The sequence below is a fragment of the Vidua chalybeata genome, chromosome 9 (genome assembly GCF_026979565.1).
Source record: "Vidua chalybeata isolate OUT-0048 chromosome 9, bVidCha1 merged haplotype, whole genome shotgun sequence".
Classification (NCBI taxonomy): Eukaryota; Metazoa; Chordata; class Aves; order Passeriformes; family Viduidae; genus Vidua; species Vidua chalybeata.
In genome coordinates, this window is record NC_071538.1 from 20,014,718 (window position 1) to 20,026,942 (window position 12,225).

The 12,225-nt window shown below is 35.8% G+C and overlaps 1 long non-coding RNA gene across 1 annotated transcript in view; it reads right to left on the reverse strand.

Annotated features, from left to right (window-relative positions):
• The window catches only part of LOC128792463 (uncharacterized), a 361,852-nt gene extending 357,759 nt beyond the window's left edge, over window positions 1-4,093 (reverse strand). Inside the window, exons 1-2 of the long non-coding RNA XR_008432418.1 lie at window positions 4,042-4,093; window positions 2,959-3,054 (exon numbers count right to left, since the gene is read on the reverse strand). This is a non-coding gene — a long non-coding RNA (uncharacterized LOC128792463). The remainder of the gene's footprint in view (window positions 1-2,958; window positions 3,055-4,041) is intronic.
• Window positions 4,094-12,225: the final 8,132 nt, after the last annotated feature.

A 12,225-nucleotide genomic window follows, 5' to 3' on the forward strand; every position in this document is an offset into this window, starting at 1 on the left:
AATCACAATTCTTCTTAATGTTAATAACAACGCTGATATAAAACTGTTCCCAAATGGTTGGGATCAGGTCCTACCCTGTTATCTGAATTTCTTCTGCTATGGAATATACCTAAAAAGTACCTTTTTCATAGATGTGAAGTATCAGAGTGGCCAGAGCTGCTCGTGCTCAGATAAGCTGGCATCCCAGAATTCTATTCCACATCACTTAAAACTTCAGTTTAACTCTATCAATATGCATTCACAGCATGGATTCCAGGATACTCCAGTCCAGTTGCTTACTGCTTCTGATCCCACTTAGCATGCTAATTCCAACTCCCGCTAAACCAGCAGGAAGACAAGACCCTAACTTGTTACAATTCATTTCTATATTGCCAAGACCATTTCAGCTCACTGAGATGTTCATTCAGAGAAGTTTTCATTACTCTTTGGTTAATGTGGCAGTTAATGTCCTTGAGCTCCATGTTCCTATGTCCATTTAAAAATGTGGGAAAAAAATGGGTTGCCCTTATTTAGGATACAATCTCATAGTCAACCATTTGAAAAATCTTAAATTGCAATTGCTCAAGTGGATAGTGAAACCGTTTCCTGAATGATGCTGCTTGCCTTTCAGATTCCTCTCGGTATTAGAAAGGCTATGTTAACTCTGGATCAGTGTTCTTTAATAAAACAGCACAGCAGTAAACACCAAAAATAAGAGTTTTATGCTTAAGGTACTATACATTATAAAAATGTAATGTTCTATCGATGTTTCTTGCTGTTTTATAGTTACCTGATATATGTTGGACTTTCAATCCTTTCTATGCCCTGAGCATTCATTACATTTACACATTTTACAGTTCTCTAGTAATTTTGCAATACATTTTCCTGAATCAGCTGATGACATTTAATGGAATGTTTAAGACACAATATAAAACCATAAATGCTTTTGCTTATTCTGGGGAAAAAACCGTGCACGTAAATTGGTTTTCATATTAAAAACTATGTTGGTGTACCCAGCATTTTTGCTTCTGCTATACATATTAAAATATAACTAAATGCCTCTTATGCAATACTGCAGCATAAGTACAAATAACAAGCATTTGTACTTTACAAGCAAGCTATATGATTAAGGGGCTATTAATGAAGTGAAACAAAACCTCAGTGCTAGAATGTAATAGTCCATGAAATTCTTATGGGGAGAAAGAGAATCTGCAGTGAATAAATATTAACCTAAATGCAAGACAAAACCTAAAGAAAACAAAAAAAAAAGAAAGCATTTTTAAAGCCAAAATTTTGGTAAAAACTGCTGACTACTTAAAGAAAGTCTATTTGCATACCACAGGGCTCCATCTGCTGTGGAAAATATAGGCTGCAAGAATGATTTAATATTTAATAGAAGTAGTGGCCGTTGTTAATTATAATTTGCACATTTACAAATCAGCACTGATAGCAATACAAATTATGAAATATAAGGGTGTTATGCCGGATACTGGGGAAAATAAGATGACAGACAAAGTTAATGGAGTATCCCTAACAACAGCTCTGTCAGAACACATCAGAGAACTAATCCAGTTACTAAGAGCCTGCAATGGAAAATCTATTTAAAATATTAAAATGCTGTTTGGTAAAAGCTTTTTCCTAGTGCATTTTACTTAAACAGTTGCTTATTGCTCATGGGTCATTAGCTGTACACCCAGATGCATTCTGCAAACTGCTGTTCGAAAGAACAGTAGAAATTAAATAAGAAATAGATTTTTGCAGCATTTTTCCTAAAATCTGGAATCATCTTACTTCAGATTACAGACAGAAAGGTAATATCAGCTGCTTCCAAGATAGGTGCTGTTGCTGTTACTTTTACTATAACTAGACATTTCCTTTCATTTAAAAAATAAAAAAAGCAACATGCTATAGAGAACTTGACTAATTTGAAAAATTTTCCATCCCTGGAACTCACTCCAAGTGCATTAAGAGACCAATATGCAGAAAAAGTAATACCAATACTGAAAACTTAGTTCTAGTTTAAGACTTAACATTATTTCAATTTCAACACTGAAACTATAAATGGACTCTTATTTAGTAAAACCACAGAAATTACCATTGATTGTTTTCATTAATCTCACTTTTCTCATCATGTAATATGGATTGCAGATAGAAACCACTAATGCTTTAATAGCAACTCTGCTCACCGAGTCATTCATGCTGCTACTGATTTCTGTGTTTTCACATTAGGTAGGTGGTCTGTAATATAAACCATGAGGCAACCCTAACCCCATTTAATTTAACAGGTAGTTTAGTGTTTATGTCACCTACTAGATACAAGGCAAAAGTATGTACAAGGCAAGAGCCTGTAATATTCCCAGTATACAGTTATTTGTAATACACAAGCTGTGTTCCTATGGTACAGACAAATCATATTCAGTCTGCAGAAAGAGGTACAATAGCTGTCTCCTTAGAGTCCAACAGATTAGCAAGTACATATTAATCTGAAAATTTGGCCATGAGTCACTCTAGACTGATCTAGCAGAAATTCTGCTGGAAAAAGTCAAGAGTACCACATTCTAGCTGCAGCTTCCTTTGTCCATGTATTGAATTTCTTTTTATTTCATGTCCACAAAGGGAAGGATGTGGAATTAGGCGATTTGATATGCTGATGGAAATGTCTGAGGGAACCAAAACTCCTGTTACAGGGGCACAACACACCAGTTATGACAGAATCATGAACCTACAACTATCTTTCTGTTCCTTCTGTTGTTAATGAATATTGTTTTTTCTCTGATCAGAAGGGCTGTATTTTGTCTTCACCTGTTTACTCATACCACTAGCTGGATAATTAAACAGAGTTAATGCTTGTTTTGCTGGAGTGCAATTTAAGACATGCTTAGATGTATTGATTTGAAATACACAGTGTCAGTTTCTCTTCAAACAATGTTATTCTTGAGCATCCCATGAAAAGCAGTATTTCAATGCTAAAAACCATACCTTCTGGTGGAGAATCAGTATCTGCCCATTTTCACTTCCTCAATTCCTCCCCTTAGTAATAGTTTCAATAATGAAATCGTTCTCACACATATATGCCTGCAAAGAGAAAAAATAGGCTTTGGTATTTTTGACTCTTGAGTCTTTATTTATTGTGCAATCAGAAAGGTGATTTTAATGTTATCAAAATTAATGCCCAACAACTGCATAAGGTACTCATGTTTGAATTTTTAACCAAACTATTTCTTTGTGCTTTTGGGGCTCAATAAGAATCACCAGATCTTTTACAAGATGTGTGATGATGGGGCAGATTATCCAGAGTTTTAGGCAGCCTGTTCTACGGCAAGATGCCAAGACCTCATTTGACTGATGTCCTAGTCTATAGCAGTTGAGGGCAATCTCTGCTTTTTGTTAGGCAATAATTCCACTTCACAAAGAAAAGTTGTCAAGACACAATAATGATTGCTGCAAGTTCCTCTCTTTCTCAAAACACAAAAATCTCTGATTAGGCGAAGAACTAAGAAATTATAAAATAAAGATAAAATGGTTCAAGCAGAGAATGCAATTCTGGTTTTATGACCAAAATAACATCACTTCCAGATATTTTTACATTCTTTTTGTGTCATGCCAGCAATGTAAAGACTATCTTAATACATGGCTGAAAATGCCCTTGTCACCAGCAGCTCCTCAGATCCCTACAATACCTAGATCACCTGATCTCAGTGCATGAGTACTATGCAGAACAGGACAAAGAATAAACACAGCAAGAATATGAAATATCTCTTTGGCATGGTTAGTAGAGCAGTTCTTCAGCAGCTGTTACTCGGTTTAGTGCTATCTCTATTTATACTAGAGATTGTTTTTTCCTTCAGCAATCTCTAGGTTCAAGACATCAGAAAAGCACAGAAAGATCACCCATTGTTTTTTTTATTGTGTGAAGTGTTAATCTGGTAAGTACATGAAATTCCATCCTAAATCATAAAAAACCCCATAAATGGTTTACTAACCTATCATTAATCTGGTAAGCACATGAAATTCCATCCTAAATCATAAAAAAAAAAAAAAACCCATAAATTGTTTACTAACCCATCATTAATCCATATAGGCTGAGGATCAAACAAAGCAGTGTACAATATTCTGTAGGGGTGCAGAAACAAGAAAATTAAACTTAACAAGTACTATCACAGCCTGGCCCGATGAGTCTATGTCATTTTAACATGTACATGCTCATTTATTATGTCATGGGTCAGATCAAACAGCCACCCAAATTGCAATTTTCAGAGCTGAAATAACATATAGCTCCCATTTATTCTTCAGAAATTTCTTGTTGTAATAATTTTCACTCTGGGTCAAATATACACTTAGCAAAACACATCTAACAAATTTATGGGTTTTCCTCTGAAGTCAGCAAAGCATTTTCACACAATAGTCCATAATGAGTATAAAGAACCTGCTCTATTTACTAGGCCTTGTAATTTCTTGCTAAGAAAACACAAAAATAGAAACACACATAGTAAATTTCCTCCCCTACTCGGTCTCTTGATAGCGGCACAAAAGGAATAAATGATTGCATGGATGGCAAAGATGTCCCATATTGCATAATTACTGGCCAGGATAATGAAAGGTTCTGTGACACAGACACCACTGTTTTCTAGTCCTGTAGGTCAGTTTTTCCTGAAAGATACCTAAAGCTCTAGTTCCATCAAGTATATTTTGTTGTAGAGAGTAAATAAAGTAGTCAGAATAAACCTTTCTGAAAATCGACAGTTTTCTGCAGAATGACAGGCAATCAGCTCCATGGAAATTCATAGCAATATGGCATCCCCCACACATCATAATTCACATAGTCCTTGCTACTAACTATATTTGGGATCCCAGAAAATCCTGGAAAGCCTCAGAGGTGGGTAAGTGTAAGAAGTGGACAATAAAAAGTTAGAGAAAAAGCTGGGCTGGAACAGTGGCAGAAATGGACTTGGATGTTGGATTTGTATGCCTCCTGCAGGCCATAAAGCAGTTTGAAGGAGTCTATGTCAGGCTGAAGTTTAGCAGGTAGTCACTCCAGATTAGATAGGAATGGTGTTCTAAGGGTAAAAAACTCATGAACCCCTCTCAGTACTAAGCCATCTGGACCTGTGATAACTGTTTTTCAATGGTCTCTTGAGTAGAAAATATTTTCTCTGAATTTCTTGCTTCAAAGTTTCCCAATATAATGTTTTTGATCTTTGCAATAGAACCCAATGTCAAATTTTGAGTTACAATACAATATTCTTTAAGATACTAAGGCAAAATCAAGTTGCATTAATTACATTCACAGAATGTTTTATACTTGCAGTGTGTAGAGGAAAGACTGACCTGGGCTCTTTATTTCACTGCAGCCTACCAAGAGAAAGACACAAGGGACAGAGAAGAATCTCCCATTCAGGAAGTACCAAGTTAAACCCAGAGCTTTTAGTGTGTTCCACATTACAAATTACTACAAACTCAGTTTAAAGCCATTCCCCCTTGTCCTATCACTATATACCCTTGTAAAAAGTCCCTCTCCAGCTCTCTTGTAGGCTTTCTTTAGGTACTGGAAGGGGCTGTGAGGTGGCCCCAGAGCTTTCTCTTCTCCAGGCTAAAAAAACCCAACTCTTCTCAGCCCATCTCATACAGAAGGTGCTCAAGGCACCTTCTTGATTTTGAAGAAGTTCTGTTCTAATTTGCAAAATGTATATAGATAAAAGTACCTGACAGATAATGTCTAAACTAGGCACAGGTGCATGTGGCAATGGAAAATACAGCGAAAATGAACATATCCAACTGGAAAAAATCAGAAAACACAGCATCATAAAAATAAAAGTATGGCTGCTGAAAATGTCTTTTTATTATTGTCAGTGAGTTTCTTCTACATCCTTATTGATACCTCCACCTGTCATACTGCTGCCATATAATTCTAGCCATGACATTCATCCATGTTGTTTACTCGTGGCATCTTTCACTTCCTAATGGGTCTTATCTTTTTATTTAGATCCAACATAAAAGCATCCTTTCATGTTTGTTTTTAAAGAGGAAAACTATTTCCCCAAATGGAATCAATTAAACATCTAATATAGGTGTCTAGATTAGTGCTTTAGGCTTTTTATATAGTCATATATACAGAGCATACAAAGGCAAAAAAGAGCTCTGAGTAATCCCCTTGAAGTTTCACTAAAATATTACTATGCCCGTAAGTCTGTCATTTACACCACTACACCCAGAGCTAGACCCCTAAACAGAGCTTGAAAGTGAGAACTGGAGTGAGATTTTCAACAGCATTGACTTACCTTTACTGCAATTTAAGTCATAGGAATTTTACCATTAACTTAAATGTGACCATTTAAGGCAATGCTAAGTGCTTCTGAAAATCCAATCTGTAATCTTCTTTAAATTGATGGCTAGGCAAACTGGACCAAAAAAAGAATAGCTTTACAATAATTACTTATTTTTAAATCTACACATCAGCCACATGTGAACATGATATAGTCTGTGCACATGTAAGAATAAATGCATGCATACATATAAATGAACTGAATTTTTGTGTTGACAGATTATTTGCCAAGTTAAAGCCAAATGTGATTTGAAATTACCATGATATTACACCGAATAAAGAGGATTTATAATGGAAATACTAAAATAACCTCTGTAATAGTGATCCTGCCAGGCACTCCTATAACAACATATATTTCATTCTTTTCAGTTAGTGCTGTTTTTCTTTCTCTGAATGTTTGAGAACAGTAAGTGAAATGTTAATTTTTTTAAGTCAGAACCATCTAGCTAAACCATCCAAATCGTTTTTGTATACAGAGATTTTATTTGTAATCTTTCTCTGCAAGCTGCTTTGTTAAATCCTAATGACAACTTTTATGCATAATGCATAAAATAAACTTTACCAATGTTTAACACACTTTTATAAACATGTAAAACCCCTTCATAAGTGAGATGACACACTGCAGGGCATGCAGTTGCAGTACACTGGGAAACCACACTTCCTCGATGACTGAAGGCATCTGCTCTGTGCCATTAATTTCTCAATATTGAACACATGCAGTTATCTTAGAACAGCGGTGCATCATATTCTGTACTTTTTTTATTAATAGAGAAGTACATTTTACTGCATGTGTGCTGTGCACATCTACAATCCTTTTCCTTTTATTCTAGAAACATTTGTATTTTCTCAAGGAATGGGGAGAGAGGAAGACAGTAAGATAGCTTTTTACTTTATCAAAACACTTTATTTTAGCAAATAAGTATCTATAAAAATATATGCTAACAAGGAGTCACTCAAAAATGTATGGTATAAATCTTCCTTATGCAAGAGGCAAATAAATCAGAATAATAACAATGTATCACTAGCCTATGTCACTGAAATGATTTGTTTTACTCCTTTAATCTTTACCATATCTAAACTGACTATAATAAATGAATAATTACTCTGAATGCAGTGAAGTTAATTGAAAATCTGCTTGACGTATAAAACCAAGAAATCATAACAACAAATACAAGGTTTAGCCAGTGTTTAGGAACTTGTCTTTGTCAATAATTTTTAAGGTTCAGTGTAAATGATACTGTTTACCATCGTACATCATCTAACATTACTTCAGAAAGTCATGAATTATTTCAGACTGCCATGAATATTAACAATCTTTAGAGTCATGGTATCTCATCAGCATACACCCAAGTATTAAAGTCTTATGAGGTTTGACTTTTCAAAATGAAACCAATTTAATTCGAGTTTGCTTTATTCTCAAAACCTGATTTCTAAGTCCAGAGAGGTGTATACTTTCATGCATGTGAAGCTCAGGCTTTCTTCAAATGTCCAAGGTAAGTCACCTAACACAGGCTGATGTCAAAACACACATCTGGATATACCCTTCCTATTGTGTGTCCAAAACAATTGGAATCCTGAGAGGAGCATACACTAGCAAGGGAAAGACAAAATTCGGTGATTGCTTCCTGCTTAAAAACACAACAAAACCAGACCTTCCTTGGAAACTCTACAGTTACATACTAATCAAGTGGCCAAAACAAAAAGTAAAGAAATATTGTTTGCATGAAAGTCACTGTGAAAAGATAAACTATTCATACTACTGACCAACAGAAGTTACCAGTTTCATCATCTTCTAAAAACTGTATGTCCAGAATTTGCAATGAAGCTGACCAGCATGGATTTCTCTTTCTTGAAAACACTTTGTAATAAAGGCTTAAAAGAGAGCAAGTGCACTCACCCAGTTCTGTCTCCCTCAAACCTGACCTGCAGATTGCTTGTTTCACCCCTACAACTGTTGTCATAAATTTGACTAGGGCTGAGATTAAAAAGAAACATGGTGCATAAAGTAGCTTCAACACAGAATACATGAGAAGAAGAAAAGCTGGCGCTCTTCCCATACACACTCTTGTGCTGTATCACTTTATTCATAATGCAAATCAGAAGCACCAGATTTGAAATTAGGTTACCACAGCAGAGGGCAATACAGCTCTCACATATGTCCTTGGCAAACTGCAACACATATACAATTACTGCACGACAAAGTCACTGTGTTGGCTGCAAAACAGGTTCTCTATCATCAATAACTTCACTCATGTAAAAGAAGGATCATATTTCAAGTGTTGCTATTATACCACTGTCGTCTTGTACATACATAGTACTGCAATTTTTTTTTTTTTTTTTACTATATAGGTTATAACCAGCTTGTTATAGTAAATGTTATAGTCAATATTCCATTAAATAACTATGAGATAAAATAACAAGCTAGAAGACACAGTAGTGCCAAAAGTGCTTGCTGACAGTCATCCCAGGCAGATGCTGATTTTTGCTCTGCGAAAGCTTGCCTTCCTACACGTCATACTTTTATCACCTCTCTCATGGTAGCCTCTCAGTTTTGAAGCACAACGATCCGAGGTTTTGAGTATGTTTGCACACAGGAAATAGCTATTATTGTGTGACAGATTCCTGACAAATATGCATAAAACTTCTTTGGAAAATACACATTTTACAAAAGTTTGAATAGTCAGAACGTGCATCCTGGAAAAAGAACCAGTGCCGTGTGTGTAAATTCAGCCTAAGCAGACCAAACCTAACTAAAACCATCAAGCTACAAATACTGTCAATTTTATCTCTGTACATGAAGTGAGAAGGGGGATGGCTGAGGCAGCAAGGTTACCTTATTCCATTAGCCAGAAAATGTTTTTTCTCTCACTAAAATCCAGAAGTTGGGTGCACTTCTCTGACCTAACTTGCATCCAGATGACCCAGCAAGGGAGATACATGCTTTGCCAAATACTTGCTGATGGCAAAATCAGGAAGAAATCCAAGACTCTTGGGTTCAAACCCAAGTTTGTGGAGGAAGTTCTAGCTTCTCACAGTAAGACTGCCTATTGTTCTTTTGCCTCAAAACACATTTTATTCCTTGTTGCTCTGACATGTCCATGCTACCCCTGCACTCTCTTTCATAACATCCGTCCTCTTCAGTTCAAATCTCATTTCTACCACAATAGGTTTCTTTTTTCCTCCTCACCTCTGTTTCTCATGCTTCCCAGTAATGAGTTCAGAATATTTTTCTGCTTTTCTCCATGTTCTGTTAGATTGTCCCAGCAGAAATTTCCCGTGCCCAGCATCACGGTTGTACCTGTAACTATGAATGTCCTATTCTGCATCCCTAATGACCTGGACCAAGGCAAATTAATTCTTTAAGGAATGTAAATAGCGAAAAATAGAAACACATCAGCATAACCCTGAAAAATTCCAGTATCCATGGCACAAAAACAACTTTTCAAGAACAATATTCTTCAAGCAGACAGAGAAAATGTTTCCTCATTACCTTGTACTTGAAAATGAATTAAATGTTCATCAAACATACTTTGTTTGGGACAGATACCTGACATGGAAAACGCCAGCTAAGATAGGGAAGTTTGGTACAGTTAGAAACTACAAATTCAGCAATAGCAAGAAATGACTATCAACAGTGGCTTATTTCTAAACTCTACTGGTTGTGACAAGAAACATGATGAGAGCCACACATAAATGTGTGAGTCCTCAATTGGTGCTTTCAGTTGCAAGCAGGGACTTAGTGCTTGTAACCAGAAAAGAATGAAGACCTTGCAATCTCAAGTGGACAGAGAACAGAGATTATGTCTTGTGTGGCACTGGATGAGGAGGCCTGAAGCTTAAAAGGCACAGACTGTGACAGTGTGAGCTACAGAACCGTGCAGGGCTGGCACTACAGAGACTAGCACGTTTTGGGCAGACATGAATGTGGGAAACTCATGCTTGGTCATCCATTAGAAACTGATATTACCAGAGGAAACCTTGTCCTCTGACCATGGTCCCCCGCAGTTTGAGTTCTGGTCAGACTGACTCTTATCTGACAACCACCTTCTGCCTGGCTAACATTTGGAAATGGGAAGATTTTTATTTTAGAAGTTGCTTTCTAATATCAGATATTCATTGAAAGAATGTCTTTAAAGAAGAGAATTGAAGGAACATGTTCCTTTAATATTCAAAGTTAAGGGTAACATAATTAAAACTAGATATTAAAAATACTGTAACATTTCCTTAAAAGAAACTCCAAATAAACAAAGATATAAGAATTGAAAGCTAAAATCCCTGCCCTGAAATGTACACTTCCTCATCTCTGAAGAGAATAAATGCAGCACTACAGTGTATAAGAGGTGTAAGTAGACATAAAATCTATTCTTCTGAGTTTAGTTGTCTTGACAAAGTGTAGCATGTCACCATTATTATATATTATGAGAATTGCTAAGGCCTATTAGAAGTCTGTGGAAATGATCCCTAATAAAAAAATCTTTATAAAACAAGGAATTCTCTTGATTAAATTCTTATTGCATGAGTAGACATACAATAAATGTTCAGCTCATTGTAGTTCAGAAAATCAAATATATGGGCCAAGAGATGCCTTTTAGAAATCGTGTCTAAAATTAGTAGAGAAGGAAAAGATCATTTCTTATGAAATAATTTTATTTTTCACAAGACAGCAGAAACATATCTATCAGAAGAAGGATTATAACAAAGCAGCTGGAACACTGGAACCTCTGTAATATATTGCACATTTTAATCATGTTTGATACAACACTCTTTATATGGATATCAATTACATTAATAACTCTTACATAATACCCCTGGGTGCATAAGGGATGTATATTGTCACGTCCCTTTTGTCATAAAAATAGAGAGAAGTTCTATATACACACTAAAGTAATTTCTTTCATTTTTTTTATAATGAATGAATAACACTGTAAAAAAAAGACATTTTACCCCATGTTAGTTTAGCAAACAGAAGAGATTTCACATATGACAGTGCTAAATATACTCTTAAGCTGCTAATAAAGACAAAGCCTGAGGGGGAAAAATTCTAATGATGAGCAACGCCAGAAGTTTTTATTTCGGGATCAAAAGTAAAAATGTTTCACTTAGGTATAGTCTTAGAGGCATCATAGAAGAAATCAGATTTTCCAATAATTTTTATCTCTAATAAAATCACTGGAATTAATTTGAGCATCATTACAGGTCTAAAAAAATGCTTTTGAAGGTACTGTTAGTTGTGCAACTTGTCTCTGTGCACTTTATTGCATACTAAAAACTGAGAGGTTTCATCTGTAAATGATCTACACTTTCTCAAGCAACTGCCTAGAAAATACTACAAACTCCACAGTACAGTACAGAGAGCTGGCAGGACACAAGACATTCTCAGAAAAAGAATCAGAGAATCAGATGAAAGGGGAAACCAGTTTCATCACAGATTTGTGAATTTTAACACGTGCAATTCAGCATTTTCTTTCTCAGAGCTGGTCCTAGTATAAACGCCTGCAAAAATAAAATATCACCTGCCTAGAAGTTTTCCTAATGCTTACGTGGGAAACACCAGTGGGCAATGACAAAGGTGCTGTTAGTGTACATAGACAAAGAAGTGTGGCCTCACTAACAGTGCTCTACCCAGATTAATTCACCACAATGTGTTTTTCTCATTAGACCTCTGGCTTCTCTGACAATCAAAATAATAGCATGGCAATTAAATTTATCCCAACTTTTTCCTTCAGTTCAGTTGCTTATGAGATTTTTATACATTTTTCTTTATTCCAAGTTCAAAGCCCTGTAATGGATCTCTCAGTGATAATTAAATCCTGGTAACACTATGAGCTGGCAGGAATTTCATGGTGTTTGTACAAAGGGTAGCCTGGTAATAGGGTAGCTCTCCAGAACCATACTTTGCTGTGTGATGCTGTGGAATTTTCTGT